This window comes from Hemicordylus capensis, chromosome 3 (assembly GCF_027244095.1).
Source record: "Hemicordylus capensis ecotype Gifberg chromosome 3, rHemCap1.1.pri, whole genome shotgun sequence".
Lineage (NCBI taxonomy): Eukaryota > Metazoa > Chordata > Lepidosauria > Squamata > Cordylidae > Hemicordylus > Hemicordylus capensis.
This window is the reverse complement of record NC_069659.1, coordinates 71,642,318-71,665,258: the sequence shown is the minus strand read 5'-3', so window position 1 is coordinate 71,665,258 and position 22,941 is coordinate 71,642,318.

Below are 22,941 nucleotides of genomic sequence, written 5' to 3'. Positions count from 1 at the left end.
AGTCATACCATTTCAGATGTTAGACTGAAATGGTAGAACAGTCATATGTTTTAACGGTTTGATTGTTTTTAATAGAATTCAATACCAGTACAGTTAAAATGAGAAGTGTTTTCAATATTCTGCCATTATAAGCTCTGAACGCTCTATTGCTTATAATGCCAAAAGTATCTACCCAATCCCTCTGAAATCATGCACACATCACCTAAGGGAGATGTGTGCACCATTTCAGAGGGATTATTCGGATACTTTCCCTCCAAATTTGGTACAAAACCATTGCAAAATGGCGGAGATACATCAGTTTAAGTTTTTAACTTTTAAAAAGAGGTTTCAAAGATTTGGTGACCTTTTTCACCACATATATTGTATATATATTTAAATAATTAATGTCTTTTTAGCATTCCCCCCAAAATCAGGTCCATAAGGGAGTGGTGCCTTTTACTGGTTTGAAAAACATCAATCTAGTGATTTTTGAGTAATTACTGTTCAAAATCCCCATAATAACTGGGGAGATAACTATGGGAAAGTTAGTTATGAGCATAACTAAGTCTGCCTACTGAGAATTCTAAAGCCAAAGTTGGGTGGGGCAATTCCTAGCAATTTCTAGTGAGGCACTTCCTTGTTCTGAACATAGGTGCTTGATAAGGACAGAGACTATGAGCACTCTGGCACTTGTACAGTTAAACAACCATTCCTCCCTCTCCCTTTCCTTTCATGGACATTTGTTTTCTCCCTTGTCCCCCTTTCTCTCACCCCCACCAATGCGGGGAAGCAGAGGCCCTCAGCAAAGATTGGAATAAATTACTAGTAAGTAAATCCATTGATTCCACTGGAGCTTACTACTGAGTAAACGCACATAGGAATCAGGACTAGCAGAGATCCTAGGCAAGAATATGGCTTGTCTCCCGCCCCCCGCCCACTTGTTCCCAGCCCCTCAGCAAAACATAGAAGGGAGAACCCTCATTTATTCCTCTGAGGCTTGCTTCTGAGTAAAAATGTATAGGATCTTCTGCACGATCCCCACCGCATGTTAAGGTCATCTGAGGAGGTCCATCTTCAGTTACCACCAGCAAGTCTGATGGAGACTCAGAGGCAGGCCTTCTCTGCAGCTGTTCCTGGGCTATGGAATGCACTCCCGGCAGAAATCTGTAATCTGAATTCATTACTGGTCTTCAGGAGAGCCCTTAAAACCTATCTGTTTGGCCTGGCCTGGTCTGAAGGAGGAACCTCAAGAAATCCTAAAAACCATTCCCACCCTGCACCAAGAAACCATCATTCTGGTGTAGACTGCTCGTGAACATGGAGGTTCTACATCAGAGCCAAACTGCTAGTGAATATGGAAGCTTCACTTGGCCATACTTAAGAAATGAAGCCTCCATATTCACAGGCGGTTGGATTCTTTCATGTACAACCTCCATGTTCAAGGGCAGTAAACACAACAATAATAGTTTGTTGGCACTGGGTGGGAATGGTTTCTGGGATTTCCTTGCTGCACTTCTTTCGAGCTTTCTGGAAGCATGTAGCTGAGCATTGTGAGAAAGAGTACACATGCCTTTTCCAGCAGCATTTTGATAACTGAACCTGCAATTCTATATGTACACCTGGAAGGAAGTAAACCATTAAAGTCAGTGAGACTTGTTTCCATATAATGCGGGAAATTTTATAAACAATTCCTCAAAAATGGTCTTGGGGGAGAGGAGAATAATGGAAATCGGAATCGGTCCTTTTAAAAATGTGAGTGGAAAACAATGTAAAAATCCTGTGAGGTAAACCCACCAGCATTCCACCCAGCACACAGATTGTTCTCAAATAATCTGACATTAGCCAAAGCATCCCATGGGGCATAAGACCTGGGAGTATACTTAAAACAAAAATGCCAATAATTCATCCTGTCCTGCTTTGTAGAGAATATAGCAAGAAAGAGACAGCACCTGACATAATTAGGAACATTACTCACCATTATCCTACTGAAATTAAAAGAACATGCTAAGGAATGCCTAATTTCAGTTAGACTGCTTTGAGGCCTATCAACAAATAAGTGGAGGCCTGAGGCTTAAAGGGAAGAAACCTACTTCACCTATGCTCAGAGGCTAAGTCACTTGTGTACAGCTTTTTATATATATAGAGGCTCTACACATTAGCAGTGTGTAGAGCTGAAAGGAGGTTTGCAGGGAGAATGGGTTTGACCAGGGAGCCCTCCCTGGGTGGGTTTGACCAGGGAGTCCTCCCTGGGCAGCCGGATAGGCCGCCCACACAATTACCAGCTCCATCATGGAGCTGGTTGGAGTGGCAGGGTTTGGGGGCTTCCTGGCCCCCAGAAGTCCCATAAGTCACCGCGTGAGTGTGCGGTGCCTTTAGGAGAGCTCCTGATGTCGGGAAGCTTGTTGTAGCCTCCTGGTTGGGAGGCTATCATGAGTGGGTGTGGCTCGGAGTCATCATGTGTACGCACCAGGACTGACTTTGCAACCAGGGTCTTGTTTTATGGTGGTGCTTGGGGCCTTGCATAGTAGCCACTGTGGAGCTTCACCAGAGGGTCCTTCTCCCAGATGCTACTGCATCTGGAGCTCTTTACCTTGGAAAAGAGGCGACTATGGGTAGACATGGGTAGGCATGGAGTGGAGAGGGTGGAGAGAGAGTATTTTTTCTTCCTCTGTCAGAACACTAGATCCATAAGTCATGAAACTGAAGGTCAGGAAATTTAGGACTAACAAGAGGAAGTATTTTTTCATACAGCGGATAATTAATCTATGGAATTCTTTGCCACGGGATGTGGTGATGGCCACCAGCTTGGATGGCTTTAAAGGGGGCTTAGACAAATTCATGGGGGACTGGTCCATCAATGGCTACTAGTCTGGTGGCTGTGGGCTACCTTGAGTCTCAGAGACACAGTGCCTCTCAATACAAGTTGCAGGGGAGCTACACAGGAGAGAGGGCATGCACATATCTCTTGCCTGTGAGCTCCCCAGAGGCATTTGGTGGGCCACTGTGTGAAAAAGAATGCTGGACTAGATAGGCCTCGGGCCTGATCCAGCAGGGCTGTTCTTATGTTCTTAGATTCTTATGTCCCAGTTGCCCAGGACCCTGGGGTCTCTGGTGTTGTAGAGCTGGCACAGGGGCCATGCACTCTGCAGGCACAGGAGTGCTATCTTGCTGCCCAGACACACCCATGGGGCTAACTCCCAATGGCCCTGCATGTGGACCCACAGGGGAAGGTCTTACGGTCTTAAGGGTGTCTCAGGCATGGGTAGCAAATGCCCACCCTGTGAAATCCTGAAGTTCACTTGCGGCAGGGCAGGTGGTGTCCTGTAGAGGAGCTGCCTTTGTGCACCTGGGAGGCCAGAGTGGCTTGGAAATGGCCGGGATGTGCAGCAAGGTAGGGCCCTGGCATCAGCAGCTGAGGTTGGTAGGTTGTCTGTTGTTGAGTGAGTGGAGAAGGGTGGTGGCTGGTTGGTGATTATAGATATAGAATCAGCCATGTGTTCAAGGTAGGTGGTGTACCACTCAAACCTCCTCTCAGCTGCTGTGTCAGGTTGCTCCATGGCACCCACCACTTCCCTAACAGTGTGATCAGAGCTGAGGCCTCTTGTAAGACCCGCCTGTCTTCCTCGTGCCTTTCCTCCTCTCTTTCGTCCATTTGATGGAGCAGCAAGCAGATGACCTTGAGCTCTCAGCCTGCTACCTGATAAGGTCATTGGTAAGATGGAGATGGTCCACATACCTCCTGTTGTGTATCTGGGCCATGCACTCTGAGTTGATCAGCGGCCTGCTCGGGGCAGGTACTGGCTGTTCCATTGGCACAGCACGTCTTGCAGATATTTGCTCCAGAGTTTGTGATTGGCCAGAGACTTCTCTTAGCAGTAATGCTGCTGCATGGGTGTATGGTGAGTGAAAACAGTAGTTAGATTTAGCTTCAAGAAATCACCTGATATAACCTGTCCAAAAGTGTGGGCATGCCACAAACTATCTCCCCCTCCCCCTCATGGACTGTACCTACCCAAGATTTTAGAATGGGAGTGGGCGTGCTGCTGCCTGGGTTGGCATGGACAGATGGCTTAGGTGTCTTAGGGGTACATCCTTCCTCCCAAATAGAGCAGGCAGGTTAGTGTTGCTCCAAGAGGTGTAAGCCTGTGGCACCCCATGTTATCAAGCGTAGTTTTCAAGCATGCATCTCTGGCTCCCACTGCCATCCAATAAGATTTCGCATGTTCTCCCCCACCCCCCGCATGCCATCCATCCATATTTGGAACTTTCTTTCCCGGAGGGAAAAGAATACACCCCACAAATGCAGCCTCCTCCCCAGACCTGCGCTGCATCCCCTCATTACTTGCATCCCCACATTACATCCCCACATTACTTACACAACTAATACACATTACTTGTTTATCCCCATTACATGGGATAAACACATATACCCTGCTACCAGTCACAAACACCACTGCACTACCCACCAATCCCGTACTTATCCTTGGTAGGAGACATGATCACTGACCTGGTTGATACTCCAGCATGCAATGTTGCTCCCCACACATGTGGTGGCAGGAGTTGGCACCTTCCCTCATGGGCCGACAGTCCCCAGGTGGCTGTGGCGACCCCCATGATGGAGAGACCACATCAGGTGGTTTGTGGGTGAAAAGCTCATTGGAAATGTCAGTCTGCACTCCTTGGTCCTGGGGCTGGCAGTTCCTAGTCCTGTACTGTGCAGGAACTCACACTCCAACAGGGAGGCCTGGCTGCCCTTGTCAAATAGGTGGGAAGGAGTCAGTTGATGCAGGTGCCCAATCTGGGTTTTGTCATTGTCCTTGCCAGAGTCTATGGAATACAGGCCAGATTGTAGGGACTGTCCAGAACCATCCACAAACAACAGTAGAATGGGATCTCCATGCCCCTTGCCTGCCCTTAAAGTTTCCATGGGCCTTGGCATACATGTGTGCTGTGGGGTCGCAACTGGTATGCATGAGGGCCCTGGAGCTTGCAGCCTCCTCTGGTGCCCTGGAGAGCATTGCTGGCATGGACGAATGGAAGGGAACTGCAGTTGTTGCCACTAGACCATCAGGCCCAACAAAGGAGGATGGGGTGGCTTACTTTCACCCTGGGACCCAGAACAGCTATGGACATCCACTGCTGCTGCTGGGAAAGTTGGGATGGCTGGATGGGGCACAACAGAAGTGGCTTTAGTTTGCACAGGGGCTGTTGAGGTGGTGGCCAGTGCTAGAGGGGCAGTGGTCATGGCGGCGGCATGTGGAATGGACCTGCTTACCTCCTGGATGGTAGTGTGGGTGGCTATCTGGCTAGCTGTTGGCCTGCTCCTTGGCATCGGATGGCCGCCACTGTGGCCCCTGGGGTGATTTCCCTCCTGTCCAGTAGGATGGATACCAGCATGTTGTAGTGAGCCAGGTCCTGGGCGCCACTCCAGAAAGCTTGTTGTGTGAGGTCACTGCTTTATTTTATTTTATTTTAGTTCCTCCAGTCTCTCCCTGCACTGGTGGGCAGTGTGCATGGAGAGACATCTGCTGGGATATCCAGCTGTAGGTGGCTTAATTGTGGAACTGATTCTAGTTCAGTCTACACACCCTGGCTTGTCCAAAGTTCCACAAAATCTCTGCAACCATCCAAAGCTTGGCATGGATATTTCTTGATGCATCCCCATCTTGACTGCTCCCCATAGTTCTGGTGGTGCCAATACCACCAGCTGATGGTGTGGCAGCAGAAGAGGGCAGGTACTGCATGGTGGTTTGGAGCACCTAACCATCTAGGCATGCAAGAGCTTGTGGGCCACCACACTCTAGTAGTCATGCAACTGGGAATCTGGGCGGGGTATGGAAGGGGCCATCTGTTTTGTGCATACTTGTGCAGCACTGGAAGTATGTGGGTACGGCCAGGCAACTACTCCACACATAGTGGGCCAGGTGCAGGGACATGCCCCCAAGGCTTCATCAAAAGTATGTATTGTGGACAGGCCCTGATATCACAGTAGAGTGCTTCAAAGCAAGGGGCAGCCGCAGGGCAGTAGTTGCCGCCTAGGAAAACTAGAGTGGGCATTGATGACAGATTTATTGAGTGCTGACAGGGAAGAACAAGGCGGGGTGAGGTGAGCATGCCAATGAGTAGCCTTGGAAACCCTCTGGCTCAATATATGTGCCCTATTCTAGAGGGAACACAGAGCCAACCCCCGCATCCCATCATATCCACTGGTACTGAACTTAATAGGTAACCTTCCTCACACTGTGAGACAGCTGCAGAGTGAGGACAATGGGAGGTGTGGCACTGGGCAGAAGAGGGCCTCCCCCCATGGTCTTAGCACCCACACCCAGTTAATCTCAAATGTAGAATGAATCCATGAGAGGGGCTTGTAAGTTCAGTGTCCACCCCCATGGTGGTAGCCCACAGGAATGCCATCTCACATAAACTAGGAGGCCATCTGATTGCACACAACTAATTGTAATATGTTGTAGGGACAGCACAGCAATGACAAGCTGCGCCCCCTGCTTGTAAAACCAAAAAGATCTTCCATGAGGCATCTGGAGAAGACAGCCTTTGCTGTGGGTGCACTGCCAGACCATGACCACCACCTTCCATCTGCCTGGGACCCCACAAATGGGAATTGGGGCAGGTTCACAACTTTTGTATAGGTACCTCTTTTCCTATGCTGACCCGCCTATTAGTTGTGTGCATGGTGGGAGAACAGGTTGTCTGGCAAGGGACATCGATGTGGAAGAGGCTGACCCCCTGCAAAATTTCATTGGTGCTGCCAGAATCACAAAAAGGGGGGCCCTATAAGATTGCAGTGTTTTGATACTGTGCAGCACTATGTTGTACACACCACTGTTTCTGCACAGACAGACGCCAGTAAGACTTAAATGGCTCAACATGTAAAGTGGCATGTAGGTATGCCTCCCCACTTGTCAACTTCCCTCTATTGGGGGGGGGCACCCAGTTCCCATGGAAAGCAGCAGAAAGCCAGGAAAGCCCGAAAGGATAGTATCTTTTTAAATACTCCTAATACAGAACCATGGCATCACTGTTGCCAGGCAGAAGCATGAATAGAAAGGAGGGTAGAGGGGGAGTTGCACTTTAGCAGAGAGGCAGGCATTGAGAGGTGCAGCATGCATAAAGCTACTGTGTTCCTGTTTGGGTCTGGGTGGCCCTCTATATGATTATGGTTCCAAAAGCAGCATGAAACCACAGTTGTGGTGGCAGCAGAATTTGGACATAATGCTGCCACCCCAAAACCTCAGGTTGGAGCGGTGAAACTACAAACCAAAGGTTCAAATTGGAGTTTGGCACGGCAAACCACCAGGCACTTTCACCTCGATACCACGGTTGCATGCATTTGGACTTAATGGAGTTCCAACCTCTGCCCCGTTTAACTGCGGTTTTGCATTACATGTGAATGGGCCTATATATGGGGGAAAGGCATCAGTCAGAGGGTTAAGGCCTACTATTTTAGTCAGATTGGCTTAAGGCCTGCCACTACTTTGCTTACAACACCATTCTGAAGGAAATTATATCAAGCAGGGAAACTGTAAGCTTTATGGGAAATTTCTGGGAAGAGAATTTGTAATTTTGGACATGGTTCTTAAAATATGTTTTTAATTTGTAATGATCATTGGTGTGTGTGTGTGTGTGTGTGTGTGTGTGTGTGTGTGTGTGTGTGTGTTTAAGAAAAAGAAAAAAAATGTACACATGTGGTGAACATAAAGTGAGAATAATCAGGAGGTGGGATCCCACTTTCACCATTATTAAATCCACTTATTTCATTTCATTTCATTGTGTTTTTTCAAGTGGAGGGGAGTATGACTTTATCTTATTTAATTTATTTATTTGTTTGTTTATTTATTTTATTTAACATATTTTTATACCTCCCAAAACTTACGTCTCTAGGTGGTTTACAAAAAGATTTAAAAAGTAAAACGTTAATTAAAAACAAAAAAATTAAAAGCAAGAAATTTAAAACACAATTTAAAAATTTAAAACAATATTCTAAAAACAACATTAAAGCAATGCTTGTGTCCATACACTCACTCACTCACTCACTTAATCATCTTTAGTATGGTCAAAAACCAGCACAGGATATTTATTTTATTTATTTATTTAACATATTTTTATACCGCCCAAAACTTATGTCTCTGGGCAGTTTATGACAAGTTAAAAACAACATTAAAACATTAGTTAAAAACAAAAATGAGAAATTTACAACACAACAATTTAAATTTTATTTAAACAATACTCTAAAACAACATTAAAAACAATCAAAGCAGTATCAGTTAAAAGCCTGAGCGAACAGGTGCATCTTTAAAGACTTTTAAAAAGTTGTCAGAGATGGGGAAACTCTTATTTACCCAGGGAGTGCATTCCAAAGCCTTGGGGCAGCAACGGAGAAGGCGATGAGAAGAGCTGGTGGCAAATGCAGACGGACCTCTCCAGATGATCTCAATGGGCAGTGGGGTTCATGACGAAGAAGACGTTCTCTTAAATACCCAGGGCTCAAGGTGTTTAGGGCTTTATAGGTTATGACCAACATCTTGTATTTTGCCCAGAAATATATCAGCAGCCAGTGTAACTCCTTCAATATGGGAGTAATATGGTCTCTCCTAGATGACCTAGAGACCAACTTGGCTGCCGCATTCTGGACCAACTGTAGTTTCCGGACTCCATGCAAGGGTGGCCCCACATTGAGCGCATTGCAGTAATCCAGTCTGGAGGTTACCAGCAGATGTACCACTGTTTTGAGGCTGTCTTATCTCAAGAAATGGGCACAGCTGGCGTATCAGCTGAAGCTGATAGAAGGCACCTCTGGCCATTGCCTCAACCTGGGACATCAGGGAGAGACTTGGATCCAGAAGCACATCTAGACTGCATACTTGTTCCTTCTGGGGAAGTGTGACCCCAGCCAGAACAGGCAGATCAAAATCGTCTCTCGAGTTCCGACCCTGCACAGGAGGAGGAGTACCTCCGTCTTACCTGCATTCGGTCTCAGTTTGTTATCCCTCATCCAGCCCATTACCACCTCCAGGCAGGAATTTAGGGAGGTTATGCCCTCTCCTGATGATGCTGACATGGAGAAATAGATTTGGGTGTCATCAGCATATTTATAGCACCCTGCACCAAATCTCCTGATCATCTCTCCCAGCAGTTTCATGTAGATGTTAGACAACATTGGAGACAATATGGAGCCCTGAGGGACACCATACAAAAGTTCAGATTTTGAAGAACAACAGTATCCAAGGGACATCATCTGGAACCTGCCTGAGAGGTAGGAGTAGAACCACTGCAGAGCAGTGCCTCTCACCCCCAACCCCCTCAGACACTCCAGAAGGATACTATGGTCAATACTATTGAAAGCCGCCGAGAGGTCCAAAAGGACCAACAGAGTCACACTTCCTCTGTCAGTTCCCAGTTGGAGATCATCCATCAGGCTGACCAAGGCAGTCTCCACCCCATAGACAGCTCGGAAGCCAGTTTGAAATAGGTCTAGATAATCAGTTTCCTCCAAGACTGTCTGCAGCTGGGAGTCCACCACCCTCTTAATTACCTTGCCCAACCACGGAAGGTTGGAGACAGGCCTGTAGTTACTCAGCTCTGAGGGATCCAAGGTAGGCTTCTTCAGAAGCGGTCTAAAAATTGCCTCCTTAAGACTAGGAGGCATCCTACCTTCCCTCAGAGATGCATTTATAATCTCTACCAGGCCTTCTACAACAACCGCCCTGCCCGATAGTATAAGCCATGTCTCCCAGCACCACAAGCCTAGGGGACTTCAACACCAAACCCGAGACCAAGTCCGCCAGCTCAGTTAGGGACTCTGTTGAGCAACAGGGTGATCGGTACACCAACAGAAACCCCAGTCTATCCCTGGTCTCCAAACTTAAGTATACACATTTAATAATAATAATAATAATAATAATAATAATAATAATAATAATAATAATAATAATAATTCGATTTCTATACCACCCCTCCAAAAATGGCTCAGGGCGGTTCACAAAGAGAAATAACAAATAAGATGGCTCCCTGTCCCCAAAGGGCTCACATTCTAAAAAGAAACATAAGACACACACCAGCAACAATCACTGGAAGTACTGTGCTGGGGGTGGATAGGGCCAGTTATTCTCCCCCTGCTAAATAAAGAGAATAACCACGGTAAAAGGTGCCTCTTTGCCCAGTTAGCAGGGGCAATTTGACATTTGATATGGTCTGACACTCTAACTGGGATACTGGTAAGGGGGATATTATTCTTGTAGACTACAGCCACTCCACCTCCCCACCCCCGGTCCCTCACCCACTGCTCAACAGAGTACCCTGGAGGGAAAAGCTGGGACCACACTGGGCCCCCACCCTACCCCAACCAGGTCTCTGTAATACATACCAGGATGGCACCTTCATCCATAATCAAATCATAGATGGTTTCCGATTTGTTCTGGACTGACCTGGCATTATAAAGGAGCAAGGTGAGGTTCCATGGGTGTTTGGCCCTGCTCCCCAAGGTCAAAGAGGTGGCAGGACAGCCGGAAAGGGCAACAGCTTGTAGATTTCTATGTTCCCTTCCCCTGTAATGACCTGCTGACCTGCCAACATTACTTTTTCTGTTCCACACCACCACCGGAATGGCTGCCCCACAGTCAGTGGACACACCCCAAGATGAAGGTTTGACAAAGTTTTTGGTGTTCAGGATCAAGAAGTTCTACCTTGTGGTTTGGGTAAGCTCTTCCCCTTAGTGTCTAATCAGAGTTTCCTTTTTAAAATGCATGGAAATTCAATAATCCAAAAAGCTTTGGTTTAATATGAGAGTTTTGCTCTAAAATGAATGGAAAGCACAATTTAAAATGCTCATCTTAATTTTTGTCCCATATAAAGACTTTGTACAGTCTGGTATATGATGATGGCTTTAGAAATGAGGCTCCATGTACCCACACTTTGCCTTGGTCCTTTAGGTGGGCATTGGACTAGACAGGTATGCATCCAGGCAGACATTTCACAGGTGCAGTTTCCCTAATCACCTCCTAGAGATGCCACTGACAAATTTCTGCTGATGTATCTCTGATCAAGGCACAGTGTGGGTGCATGGAGCCTGATTTCTAAAGCCATCACCATATACTACACTGTACAAAGTATTTACAGCTTACAGTGTGTGGCATGGAAGTTAAGATGGGCACCTTAACTTGCAATTTCCATTCTTTTTAGAGCACAAGTGAAAATGTAAAGCAGCTTAACTGAAGGTTTTTCGATTACTGAATTCTAATTGCCATAAACAGCTGAGGTCCTTAAAAACTCTTGGTCATCTCTCCACAAGCTTTTTAATTTGATTGAAGCCCTGTATACATTTCAAGAAGTAGAAGGGACCTTTTTAGTCAATAAAGGAATATCCAGTTAAGTATAAGCTGTATTACCACACGTGGCATATGGTTGAGTGATATTAAGCAGGTTTAAGGAAAAATAAATTTCATTGATACTTAATTCTGGATAATATGATTTTGTGTCACACAAAAAAGTACTTTGCCATCCCAAGTCCACTATGTTAGACTTTGGTGGAAAGCTCTGAAGGGGTTAAATCAGTTGCAAGGCCTGGGACTGGTGCCAGTAATATTGTATCTGGACAGGTTTAAATTGAATTTTAGCCACCAAATGTACATGTTCCGATCTCCAGAGGAAGCTGGTTTTTCATGTGGGTGAGGTAGACAGAGGCAGCTGTTAAAATTGAATCCACGGCATCAAACAACTTGTGAGCTGATTGAATTTAAAATTGGAATTTCTTATTCCTTGATTTTTGCCTCAAAATAGGGTGAGGGGGTGCAGGTGGCTGATAAACAAAACTATATCACTCAGCCATAAGGTTAAAAAACCCCAAAGCAACAAGAATGTAATCTTTTTGGGGGGAGATGGGAGAAATCAACAATGAATTATAAAACTTCTTTCTCAGCCAGTGAAAATCAGCACACATCTGTTGACCTAAAAGAAGAAACACTGGTTTACATTGAATAAGAATAAAGCTTTAGCAGATTCTGCTGTCTACTAAGTCAGATCAAGAACACCATATTGACTTCAAAAGTAATTAAATCAAACTAACTCATGTGAGTAGCAGAGCTGCAACTGCTCAACAAAACATATACTGTACATAAGCAACATTTCAGAGAATTTGATTGATTGTATTTTATAGAACAGCAGCAACAATTAATGAAGCATAACGTTTAAGAGACTTTTATTGTTCCCAGAACTCTTGAACTTCCCAGCCGCCTTGCAACAATATGGAGGGAGGTAAGTTTCATTCAAAAATGAAACGTATGTTTGCATTCTAAATATTCACATCAGCTTTTATTCTGATATCTCCAAGGCAGATAATCATATAATAATATATTTTGCATTTTTCATTTCTACTTTGAAAATGGGTGTGAGGATAAGCTGTGTTTGAACTTCAGAGAATTATATTGTAAATGTTAGACCTGTTCACCACCAGAAATATTGGCTCAACACAGATTAAATAACGATTTGCAAACAAACAAACAAACAAACAAACAACCCACAAAAAACCAGGGAGGCTAATGTGGCCTCCCCAATGCTATCTGTATCAGTTTGGCATTGTCCCACTGTTTTAATGATAATCCTTCTCAGAAAACACCTGATAAACCAGACATAGATACATTACAAGTTGTTATAATAAGAACTAATTGGCCTACTTGCCTTTCACTGTTTCTACAACTGGACTAAATGTGGTTCAAATTGAGGTCCACAAGTTAGATCTCTTGCACCTCAAATGTTCATATGTTCACTATCTTAGATCGGGTAGATGACAGGCAGGCCACAGCTTAGCCTGCTTGTGTCTCAGAAGTTCATATGACCACCATTTTGAATGGGATCGGATGACATCATCACACACCACACCGTTAGGGCATCCCTATTTGTCACTACAGCTGTAGTAAATTTGGTTCAAATCGGTTAAGTGATTCAGAAGTTAGCCAACTTGTGCCTCAAATGTTTATATGTCTGCCATATTGGATTGGGGTGTATGACATCATCACAAACTACACCGTTGAGGTGTCCCTATCTGTCCCTACAACTATACCTGATTTGATTCATATAGGTCAAGGCGTTGCAAAGTTGATAGAGACACATGGACACACACACAAAGTTGATACATGGACACATGGAGGTGATCTCATAAGCCTACTGGAAAGTAGGCTAAAAACAGTCCACAGCCAGCTTGGGGAGGAAGTCTCTGAGCCAGCTGCAAACCTGGACTTTAAGGACTACACCACCAAAACCAGTGTGTGTGCAGGGGAGTAACTATAATAGGGCAAGGGGAGACAGTTGTCTAGGGGCCCACTGCCTTGGGGATCCCCCCCCAGAAGCAAGTCACATGACTGACTCCCCCAGCCGCCCACCCATCTGGGCTTCCTTCAGTTCTATTCATCCTCTGAAATTGATGTGAGTGTTAAGACCTGGAGCTACCAGAACAGCATGTCTTTCTCTAATACCATTAAATGACTTTAATCGTCCACAATTTACAAAGCCTTTAAAAAAATAATTTAGGATGATGTTCTATTGTGGCACATAGGGGTGTGTGTGTGTGTGTGTGTGTCCTTGCTATGCCCGTGTGTGTGTGTGTGTGTGTGTGTGTGTGTGTGTAACTTCCCATGATGGCACCCTACGGCACATTGGGATGCTTCCTGCAGGGGGGAGGGGTTACAATTGCCCCCACCTCCTCAATTTCATGAGTACAGTCTTTCAAAACCAGCCTGAAGCCAGCTTGAAGAAAATCTCCTCCAGCCACCGGGTTTGTTCCCCTCCCCCAATATTCCTATTGGAAGTAGAAGGATTTCTGATAAGACAACAGGGATTTTAGTCAGAACTAGCTTAACCCGCACAGAGCATCTGCATGCTAGTATTGATTGCTCCCCTCACCCCTTGCCACAACGCCCCTCACCTCAGAGATCTCTCCACCCTCACCTGAGCCATACTCCTGCTCGTCCTCTCCATACGGTTGCTTCCATCCCCCTCACTCCTCTTGTTCACGGCTGCAGCATTGCTGGTGCCTATTGGCCAAGCTGCAGCTCCCTATCTCCAGTGACCTCCTCACTCTCACCCAAGCCCTGCTCCTGCTCTTTTCCACAGGAGCAGCAGCGGTTGACCAGGCCCTTCCTCACTGCCACCACCTCCATGGCCACTCATTCCCCTCCGGCCACTGACAGGCCCAGGACTGTCCCTTGCTTGCCTGCCTCCCTCCCTCCACTGATGGCCTCAATAACTCCAAACAGCAGCAGTGGTTGACTGGGCCCTTCCTTGCTGCCGTCACCACCGACATGGCTGCTTGTTCCCCCCAGGCCACTGACAGGCTCAGGCCCGTCCCTTGCCCTTCCTCCTTTCTCTTTTTCCCTTCCTTCTTTTTCTCTGTTTCTATGTCCTCCACTCACTCTTCCCCTCTGTCTTCCTTCCTTCCTTCCTTCCTTCCTTCCTTCCTTTCTCTCTCTCTCTCTCTCTCTCTCTCTCTCCCTTCCTGAGTTAACAGGTTATCTTCATCTTGTTTCCTCATCTAATTCACACAACAGCAGCCTCCTTCTCCTGAAGGGGCTCTTTCTTCCCCCACGATCCCTCTCTTCGCAGATCCCTGCCATCTATATATACATCTTCCAACCAGTAACAGTTGCATTCCAACTGACCTTAACCATCACAGGCTCCTTCTCTCTATCTGCATAGAGAATCCCCACTGCCCAATCACTATGGTGCTTCAACTCTCACAGGCTCCTCCTTCCTGTCAGCATTTGGAATCTTCACTGCCCAGTCAGGTGCTTCTGCTTGTGAACTCTCGCAAGAGCTGCCATGCATGGGATTAGCTATGGGTACGCCTTAGAGAATTAAATATATAGATTCTGAGTATCAGGACTTCCTGCTGTTGAATTGGAAATTATTCTGATAATGCCCAATAGTGAACATATCAGTCCAATACACATATGACAGCACAGCCCTAATAAATGTACATTTGATTGATTTTTCAATCAGGTATTGCATTGTGGTTGTGGTTTACATTTGTCCTTAAAAACTGGTGTGGCAGTTGACTAGGGGACTAAGGTTTATAATGAAACACAGAATGCTGCCTTGAGATTCTGTACCAACTTTCATTCCAATGTTTTAGTGTTCAAGAGAGATTTTGCATTGCACTGTGTGTTGTATTTTCCTTCCTGCTTTGCCAGTGGTGTGGTGTTGAGATGGTATTAAAAATAAAACTATTGGAGATGAACTTCCAGTGCATCGACCTTTTGCACCAACTGTCCTAATGACCACTAGGGGCATTGGGAGTAGAGACAGTGAGTAAGGGTCTCCCTATCAGTCCCTACTCTATGACCCCTGAACTGACTCTGCAGCACATCCTGTGCTGAGTCACAATCCTTCCTTTCCTCCTAGAGAGCAGATGGAAACATCTCTCTCTCTCTCTCTCTCTCTCTCTCTCTCTCTCCTTACCTATCAATTATGTAGTCCTTTAGATTAGAGATGGGTCTTTCCTATCTAAGTGTATTTAACCAATAAATGTTTAGTGTTTAGTCATACAAGGATCTCCATGTGTTTTCTCTAAATAGCTGCAACATCCAAACCATCCTCTGCTACCTACTCTGTAACTGGAGTGTGTGCTCATTCCTTAGTGCTCTGCTCTTTTACCTATTGTGGGTAAAAATCAACAACCTCTAACAAAAACATGTGTTCCAGATTTAATTCTGATATCCATTTTTTTTAACTGGGCTATCAAATTACAAATGTACAGATATGATGCTGAATAGCCAATTTAAAAAGGGACCCTTTTTGTGCTTAGCTATCAGTAAGTAAATTCTGCCAGTGTGCCATTTGGAATAGCATTGCATCAAAAATCAGAATCAGAGCAAATCCAATCTGATTTTTGTGCAATGGTTTGTCAGTGCAATGGGGAGTGGGGGCCTTACCTGGAGGCAATGCACGGGACTTTCCATCTGCCATTGGACTTCAAAAAGCTGCTGCTGGAATTTAAATACTCTGCTTTACTCCTTACAGACACCCAATATTTCTGCAGTATGTCCTGGTGCATTACTGAGAGAGAAAAATGTCCCACACCTAGTGAAAGAAATCAGTGATTCCCCCCCCGCCCCCCCGGTAATGCACTGGGGACATTTCTTCCTTTCCTGGATCATTCATGATATTGCTTCCTTTCCTGGATCATTATGGGTTATGGGTAACTGCCAAGAAAGAAAGCACAGTTTGTAAACTCCACTTCTGTTACCTATCAAGGCAGCAAAGCTTGAAGTTCAGAGGCAGAGAACCCACCACATTGCCTCCAGTGCCAATGTAAGTCTCCCACTCCCACCAATCCAGACACCCTTGTATGGGTACCGATTGGATTGGGCTCTATTGGGCAATTTTTTTTCATTGCACCTCATCCAATGGAAATGTCTGATAGGGCCTACTTTGAATTATTGGCCTAGTAGGCAGTAAAGGTAAGGTAAAGTGTGCCGTCAAGTCAATTTTGACTCCTGGCACCCACAGGGACCTGTGGTTTTCTTTGGTAGAATACAGGAAGGGTTTACTATTGCCTCCTCCTGTGCAGTTTGAGATGATGCCTTTCAGCATCTTCCTGTATCGCTGCTGCCCGTTATAGTACCAGTGGGGATTTGAACCAGCAACCTTCTGCTTGTTAGTCAAGCATTTCCCCTCTGCGCCAGTACCCTAGTAGAAAGTAGAGCATTCCATAGAAACCAAATCTTAGCCTTCTCAATAGGGCCTGCTAGCACTACATTTTTTTACTTCCTTTCTATCCTCCCTGCTTCCCTCCCACTCTCTCTGATTTCTAAAATATTTCCAAGAAGGGAGACTAAGCATGAGCAACAACAGACACCTAAGATGTTTGCATAATAAAAATGCTGCACAGTCCTAATATCTGTTTTTGAAAAGTGGCTGGCTGAAGGAATCTGGGCTGGTCACTGTTACGAGCCAAGCATCACCCATCAGGAGAGACAACTTTCCTGAGGCCACCAATCATGAATGCCTAGATTAGAATCATGTGTGCACTTTCAATGAGGCTACAGTTCTGAAGCATGCTGTTCCTTTCTATAATATTTACTCAAGGTGGACTGTCTTCACAAGGAGGACTGTTTTGCATCTAGGTCTGTAGCATCATAGGAACATAAGATCCTGCCTTATACTGAGTCAAACCACTGGTCCATCTAGCTCAATATTGTCTACACTGATGGGCAGGAGTATTTCCTAGTCCTTCCTAAAGATGCCAGGGATTGAACCTGGGGCCTTCTGCATGCAAAGCAGATACTCTACCACTAAGCTGTGGCCCCATCTCCATCATACAGCAATCAATTCAATCAGGGTTTGTGGTAAGGCTGGATCCATATGATAACTTTCAGGTCAGACTTGGTTGTCTGATCAAGAAGGGGACTCCACTATCAGAAAGCTTGGAGGGGAGATTTTATCCACCCCAGCTGCAGCGGAAGTGCACAGGTAAGGAAAGCACTGCTAATTAATATTGTCTGGAGACATAGAGTTAAAGTTATACGTAAAGTAGTTTATTTAGGAAATCTATTAGGGAGATAGATAAGGCCTACATGCCTGAGTTCTAGCTACATACAGGAAGAGGAGAGGGAGAAGAAGGAAGTCTCTCTCTCCAAGTGAGAGAATGAAACCTGAGACAAAAAGTCTAACAAAGGGGAATCAGACTAGGAAAAGCATAGTCAAAGAAGGAATGCCCTTACTGGCTGTCTCTACCCCAATGCCCCTAGTGGTCAATAGAGTTGCTGGTGCTATGAGTCAATGCCATCAGCAGCTGCATCTCCAACATCCACTGCTGTGGCTGTTGCTTTCCTCCTCCTAGTGTGCCTTAACCCAGCCATATTAATTGTTTCTCCTTTACTTCTGCCTTAGCCTATCCTCACGAAAGCCACCCAAGCCCCGCTCACAGTTACACCCCTGTCTCGGCAAAACCCAGATCTAATAGATAGTTATGTTTGGACCTCCTGTCCCATGTACATTTGTTCTTCATTAACGGCATTAGTATGCCAATAGCTCATATACATTTTCCCAGGAATAAAGGCATTATTTCTGTGTGTGCACTTTTCTTTCAGGTAAGAGGCAGACCGTGCCTCAGAGCTTACAGTATGTTGACAAGACAGACAAGCAAACAAAAGTAGATAGGCAGTTGCTCAGAGTTTCATTAGCCATGGCTTATACAAAATCAGGACATCGGGAGGGGATAGAGGGGGAAAAGATCTTGTGTTTGAACTACCTCTCCCTTCATTCCCATTTCACAATGTTTGGACTGGCACTAAGATTGGCAGTTCATTCATGAGCTGACAGGGATTTAGAACTCTGCTACCAGTCAAAGTTACTGAAAGGTAGAAAAATAAACAACAGACCGAGTAATCATGTGCTAAAAGGGAAGAAAACCTCCTTCCCCTCAGCTTTGCTATCCCAAGGGAAAGGAAGGGAGATGAGAGAAGCTTGCCTGCCCACCCTGCTCTGAGGCTGTTTTGTAAAATGTCATAGATTGTCTGGATTCACATCAACAAACAAAGGTAAAAAGAAATGTTAAAGAAAAGGTTTGTGCTGTAATTATGCAGGTTGCTGTCAGGCCTAAAGCTGACCATTTCAAAAACAGATGAAAAACAGATGGATATTGCACCAAAGCTTAGCTTATTCAAGGCTAGTTAACAAACTCATCTCTTCCCCATCATAGTCAATACAAATAATAATTCACATTTGTATAGTGCTTTTGAGATTCAAAGCACTTCAAATGCATTATCTCGTTAGAATAACAAGCCTGAAAGTTAAGTGAGCATTTTTGGCCCCATATTGCAGAGGGGAGGGGTGGGCTGAGAGGGAGTGGCTTGCCTATGACCACCATGTGGCAAAGACAAGATTCAAACTGGGAACTTTATAGCTCAGTCTCTTCACATTTTAAAATTTTATTCGTTTTTACAATATCTTAACAATCCAATTACATTTAATTAAGTAAATATTGACTTCCCGCTTACCAGTCTGCGTGGTTCATGTTAGCTATACATATAAACCATTGCTATAGCAATTCAAAACATATATACTCCACATTGCAACTCAATTTTACCCTACCCAACCTGCTGTTATTACTAAATTTCAAATCCTGCTGAAAGGTCCATGTTAGAAAAATTGTTCTTTAAGTAAAGTAAGAATGGTTCCCAATCTTCTTTGAAACATTCCAAGTTTTCATCCCTTATAAGTGCTGTGAGTTTTGCCATCTCAGCATATTCCAAATTTTTTATCAACCAGTCTTCTTTTGAGAGCATTTTATTGTCTTTCCATTTCTGCGCATATACTATTCTAGCCTATAGCTCAGTCTCTTAGCCACTATGCTACATTAGCTTTGCCTGCTTGCCTGCCTACTTGCCTGCCTGCCTGGAGGTAGTTTTTGTTTTGTTTTTTTGTTTTTAAATATGGCATACATAAAGAAATGCAGCTCAAACTGAGTCATCCTTATGCTCCTGCTATTTCAGCAGAGTACAACACAGCTTTGCTTTCATTGTGGCATTGCCATATTTCCTGTGTAGAGCCTTCCCCACTCCAATTAATAAGCAAATTTATAGACAGGCTATGAAGCAGACTATGCATTCTTGATGGATTATGGGCTATGTAGCTATGAATTTATTTTTTAAAATGTATATCCCATTTTATCTTTGTTAAAACAAAACCAAGGCAGCAAATAGCCCCCTCAAAAACCCCACCCCCAAAACAAAACAAAAACAAAAAAGACCTTTAAGCAACCATTAGATATATGATATGAAAAAAAAAATTCAATTAAAATCAACAGTAACAATCAATAAAGACAAAATCCAACACAATTAACTGAATCAGCAATTAAAAGGTAGTTAAAAAGACACATTCATTCGGCAAATAGAAAACAAGCCAAAAAACAACAACATCAAGTTAACACAAAGGGCTTTCAGAAGGCTTGGTTCTTCAAGGCATGGCTTGGTTTCTGGCTTGAATCCTGAAGTCATACAGTGTTGAGGCACATTCTTCCTAGGCATTCTACAAAACTGGAATCATAGGTGAAAACAATCCTGCTTCTAGAGATCTCTGAACTTTATTCAGATACCTGAAGTAAGCATGTAGCATTGAGTGAATATCATTAGGCACTATATATGGCAGAAAGTGTGCATCTTAATGGCTTAGGGCTTTAAAAAACAAAGCAGCACCTTGAATTCAGTCCAGGAATGAACCGGATATCAGTGTTGATCAGCACAGCAGCTTCATGGACATGTAAAAAAGCTGGGAGACCGGATAGACCCCCTTAGAGCCCATCAGTCAAAGGTCAAAGTGCCAAGCAGTATTCCTTCAGCACTACATTCTGGTCTTGGATGGAATAAATTTCATCCATCCATCCATCCATCTATCCATTCAGCACCACCTTATTGTACCTATACTCCAGAAATAAGCAGAGCCACCTAAATAATGGTGCCCCCAAACTCTCAGCCATTATTCACCTCCTGTTACTCACCTGCAAAAGTGCTTACTCTTGAAATGTCCAAGGAAAGAAGGAAAGATTTTCTGCTCCAAGCTGCAGGGACTGAAGCCACTTGGAACACTGACTAGTTTGATATGATATCAGGTGGTGAGCTATGTGTATTGGTGAAGTAAAGAGGCATAATTCAATATAGAGCAAGCAGAATGAGGATTATCTACTCTTCACTTATGAAACTCTGTAAGGCAAAATGTACACTGGTGGTGTATTAATAAGTAATAATATTAAATTCTAGAAATTACCTTCAGAAGTTTTGAATCTAAGGTTATCAGAGTTTGTGGCAGCTGTAGAAGAAAGCAGACACCCAAAAGGCACCCTGAATGAGGCAAAATATGTTCCAATGAAGAAACCATTGTACTGGAATCTGTAGACAGAAAGAAGAAAGTGAAATAAATGGTTGATTATCTGGAAAATATGCCATCAGGTTCAATAATGTTTTGAAAAAGAAAAGAGGGGCTGGCAGCTGTACATGCCTTAAGATAAAGATGAAGTAAATGGCTGACATGTTGCATAATGGTGTGGAGGCACTGCAGACTGTACTGGCATGGCTATAGACTTTCAGGCAGCACCCATGCTGTTGAGAACGGGTGGTTGCCCAAGCAACACTACCACAGTTTCTCTCATTGTGGGAGAGAGTGGGAGAAACTGCAGAAGTGCTGAGGTAGGGCTGACACCATGCACAATTGCTCCACACTGCTGCATATCCTATCAGCCAATGTTTCTCCAGCTGTTAGTAATAGAATCCAAACAAAGTCATGCTCTTTAACTGCATTGAAAACAACTGAAATAGTCATTGGCTGTGGCTGTAAGCTATGCTAGGATACCCAGAGGAAGTCCTTAGTATTTTTTTGGTTTGAACAGCAACCCTGTCCATTTTTACTTCTGATATTACATTAGAGCAACCAGAGCTCTAAAAACAGAAGACATGGCACTTTAGTTAAGCTTCTGTTCAACTTGCTTAAGCGGAAAAAGAAAAAAGTCAAGATAAATTCAACTTGGATAATGCCCATATAACATAGCCGTGTGTGTGTGTGTGTGTGTGAGAGAGAGAGAGAGAGAGAGAGAGAGAGAGATCTGTGCCTGCTGTCCAAAGATGTGCATCTGGTTCCACTACATCACAATGCTCATATAATTGATATGCATCCATTCACTGCTCATTGTATTCACCTAGTTTTGCATAATTAAAGCTAGATCATGGCTCTTATCTTTAATCAAACAAGTACGCTCAGCAGAAATGAGTTTATTTATATATTTATATCTATGAAAACTACTTTGGGAGCTTTTGTTGAAAAGTGGTATTTAAATATAGGGACGTGCCCGAACTGTGGTCTGAAGCATGGTTCAAGCACTTTTAAGGATATAGAATCGGGAACTTTAAAGAAAAGGAGAAGAGGTTCTTACCTGCTCTCTGCTGCCCCTTCCAACTTCCTGATGGGATGGCGTGCTTCCTAATAGCCCTCCCGCCCCAGCACCAGCACACACATGAACATCCCTTTTTAAATATTTGTCGTCATTAAGTCAGGATCCTGCCCTTATGTGTGACATATGCAGTATTATTATCTAGTGAAACATCCAACTCTTGTTTCATGCTTCGGAATCAATCAACAGTTGCAACCACATTGTGTCAGATATTGTTGGAGACAGCTCCAGTTTCATTGTCTGTTTACACTTTCTATCCTAGCGACCACTAGAGGCATTAGGAGTAGAGATAGTGAGGTAGGGTCTTCCTCCTTATTCCCCATCTTATTCTCTCTCTCTCTGCTCTCGCTTTGGTAGACTGATACTCTCAGGGGTCTCTCACTTCCTCCTTCTTGCTTACTGCTCTGCTGCATTCTCCATTAGCTGTTCAGTCTCTTTCCCTCCCTCTCTGCTCTACACCATGAAGACAGAAAGCTCGGTGACGCAGGCTTTTCTATACAGGTATGTAACTTCCCCAATAAACTTTATTTGCTTTTGAACCTTTCTGTCTCAAGGTAATCTAAATGGGCTTGCTCTTCTTTCACACATGCTTGCTCTGCTGTAATTGGTGGACCAAACTTCTCCCCTCCAACAGATATAATAGAATCATATGAATAAAGTATGGTGAAATAGGCTGGGGTTTTGTGTGCTTTATTTGTGAGGAGACCTGGTCTTTTTGTAGCAAGCATGAATTGTCCCCTTTGTTAAGCAGGGTCTGCCCTGGTTTACATTTGAATTGCAGACTACATGTGAGCACTGAAAAGATATTCCCCATAGGGGATAGGGCCACTCTGGCAAGAGCACCTGCATCCTCCCTGGCTCCCTCCAAGATAGGGCTGAGAGAGATTCCTGCCTGTAACTTTGGAGAAGCTGTTGCTAGTCTGTGAAGCAATACTGAGCTAGATGGACCAAGGGTCTGACTCAGTAGAAGGCAGCTTCTTATGTTCCTATGCATCCTTAGTCAAATCCACTCC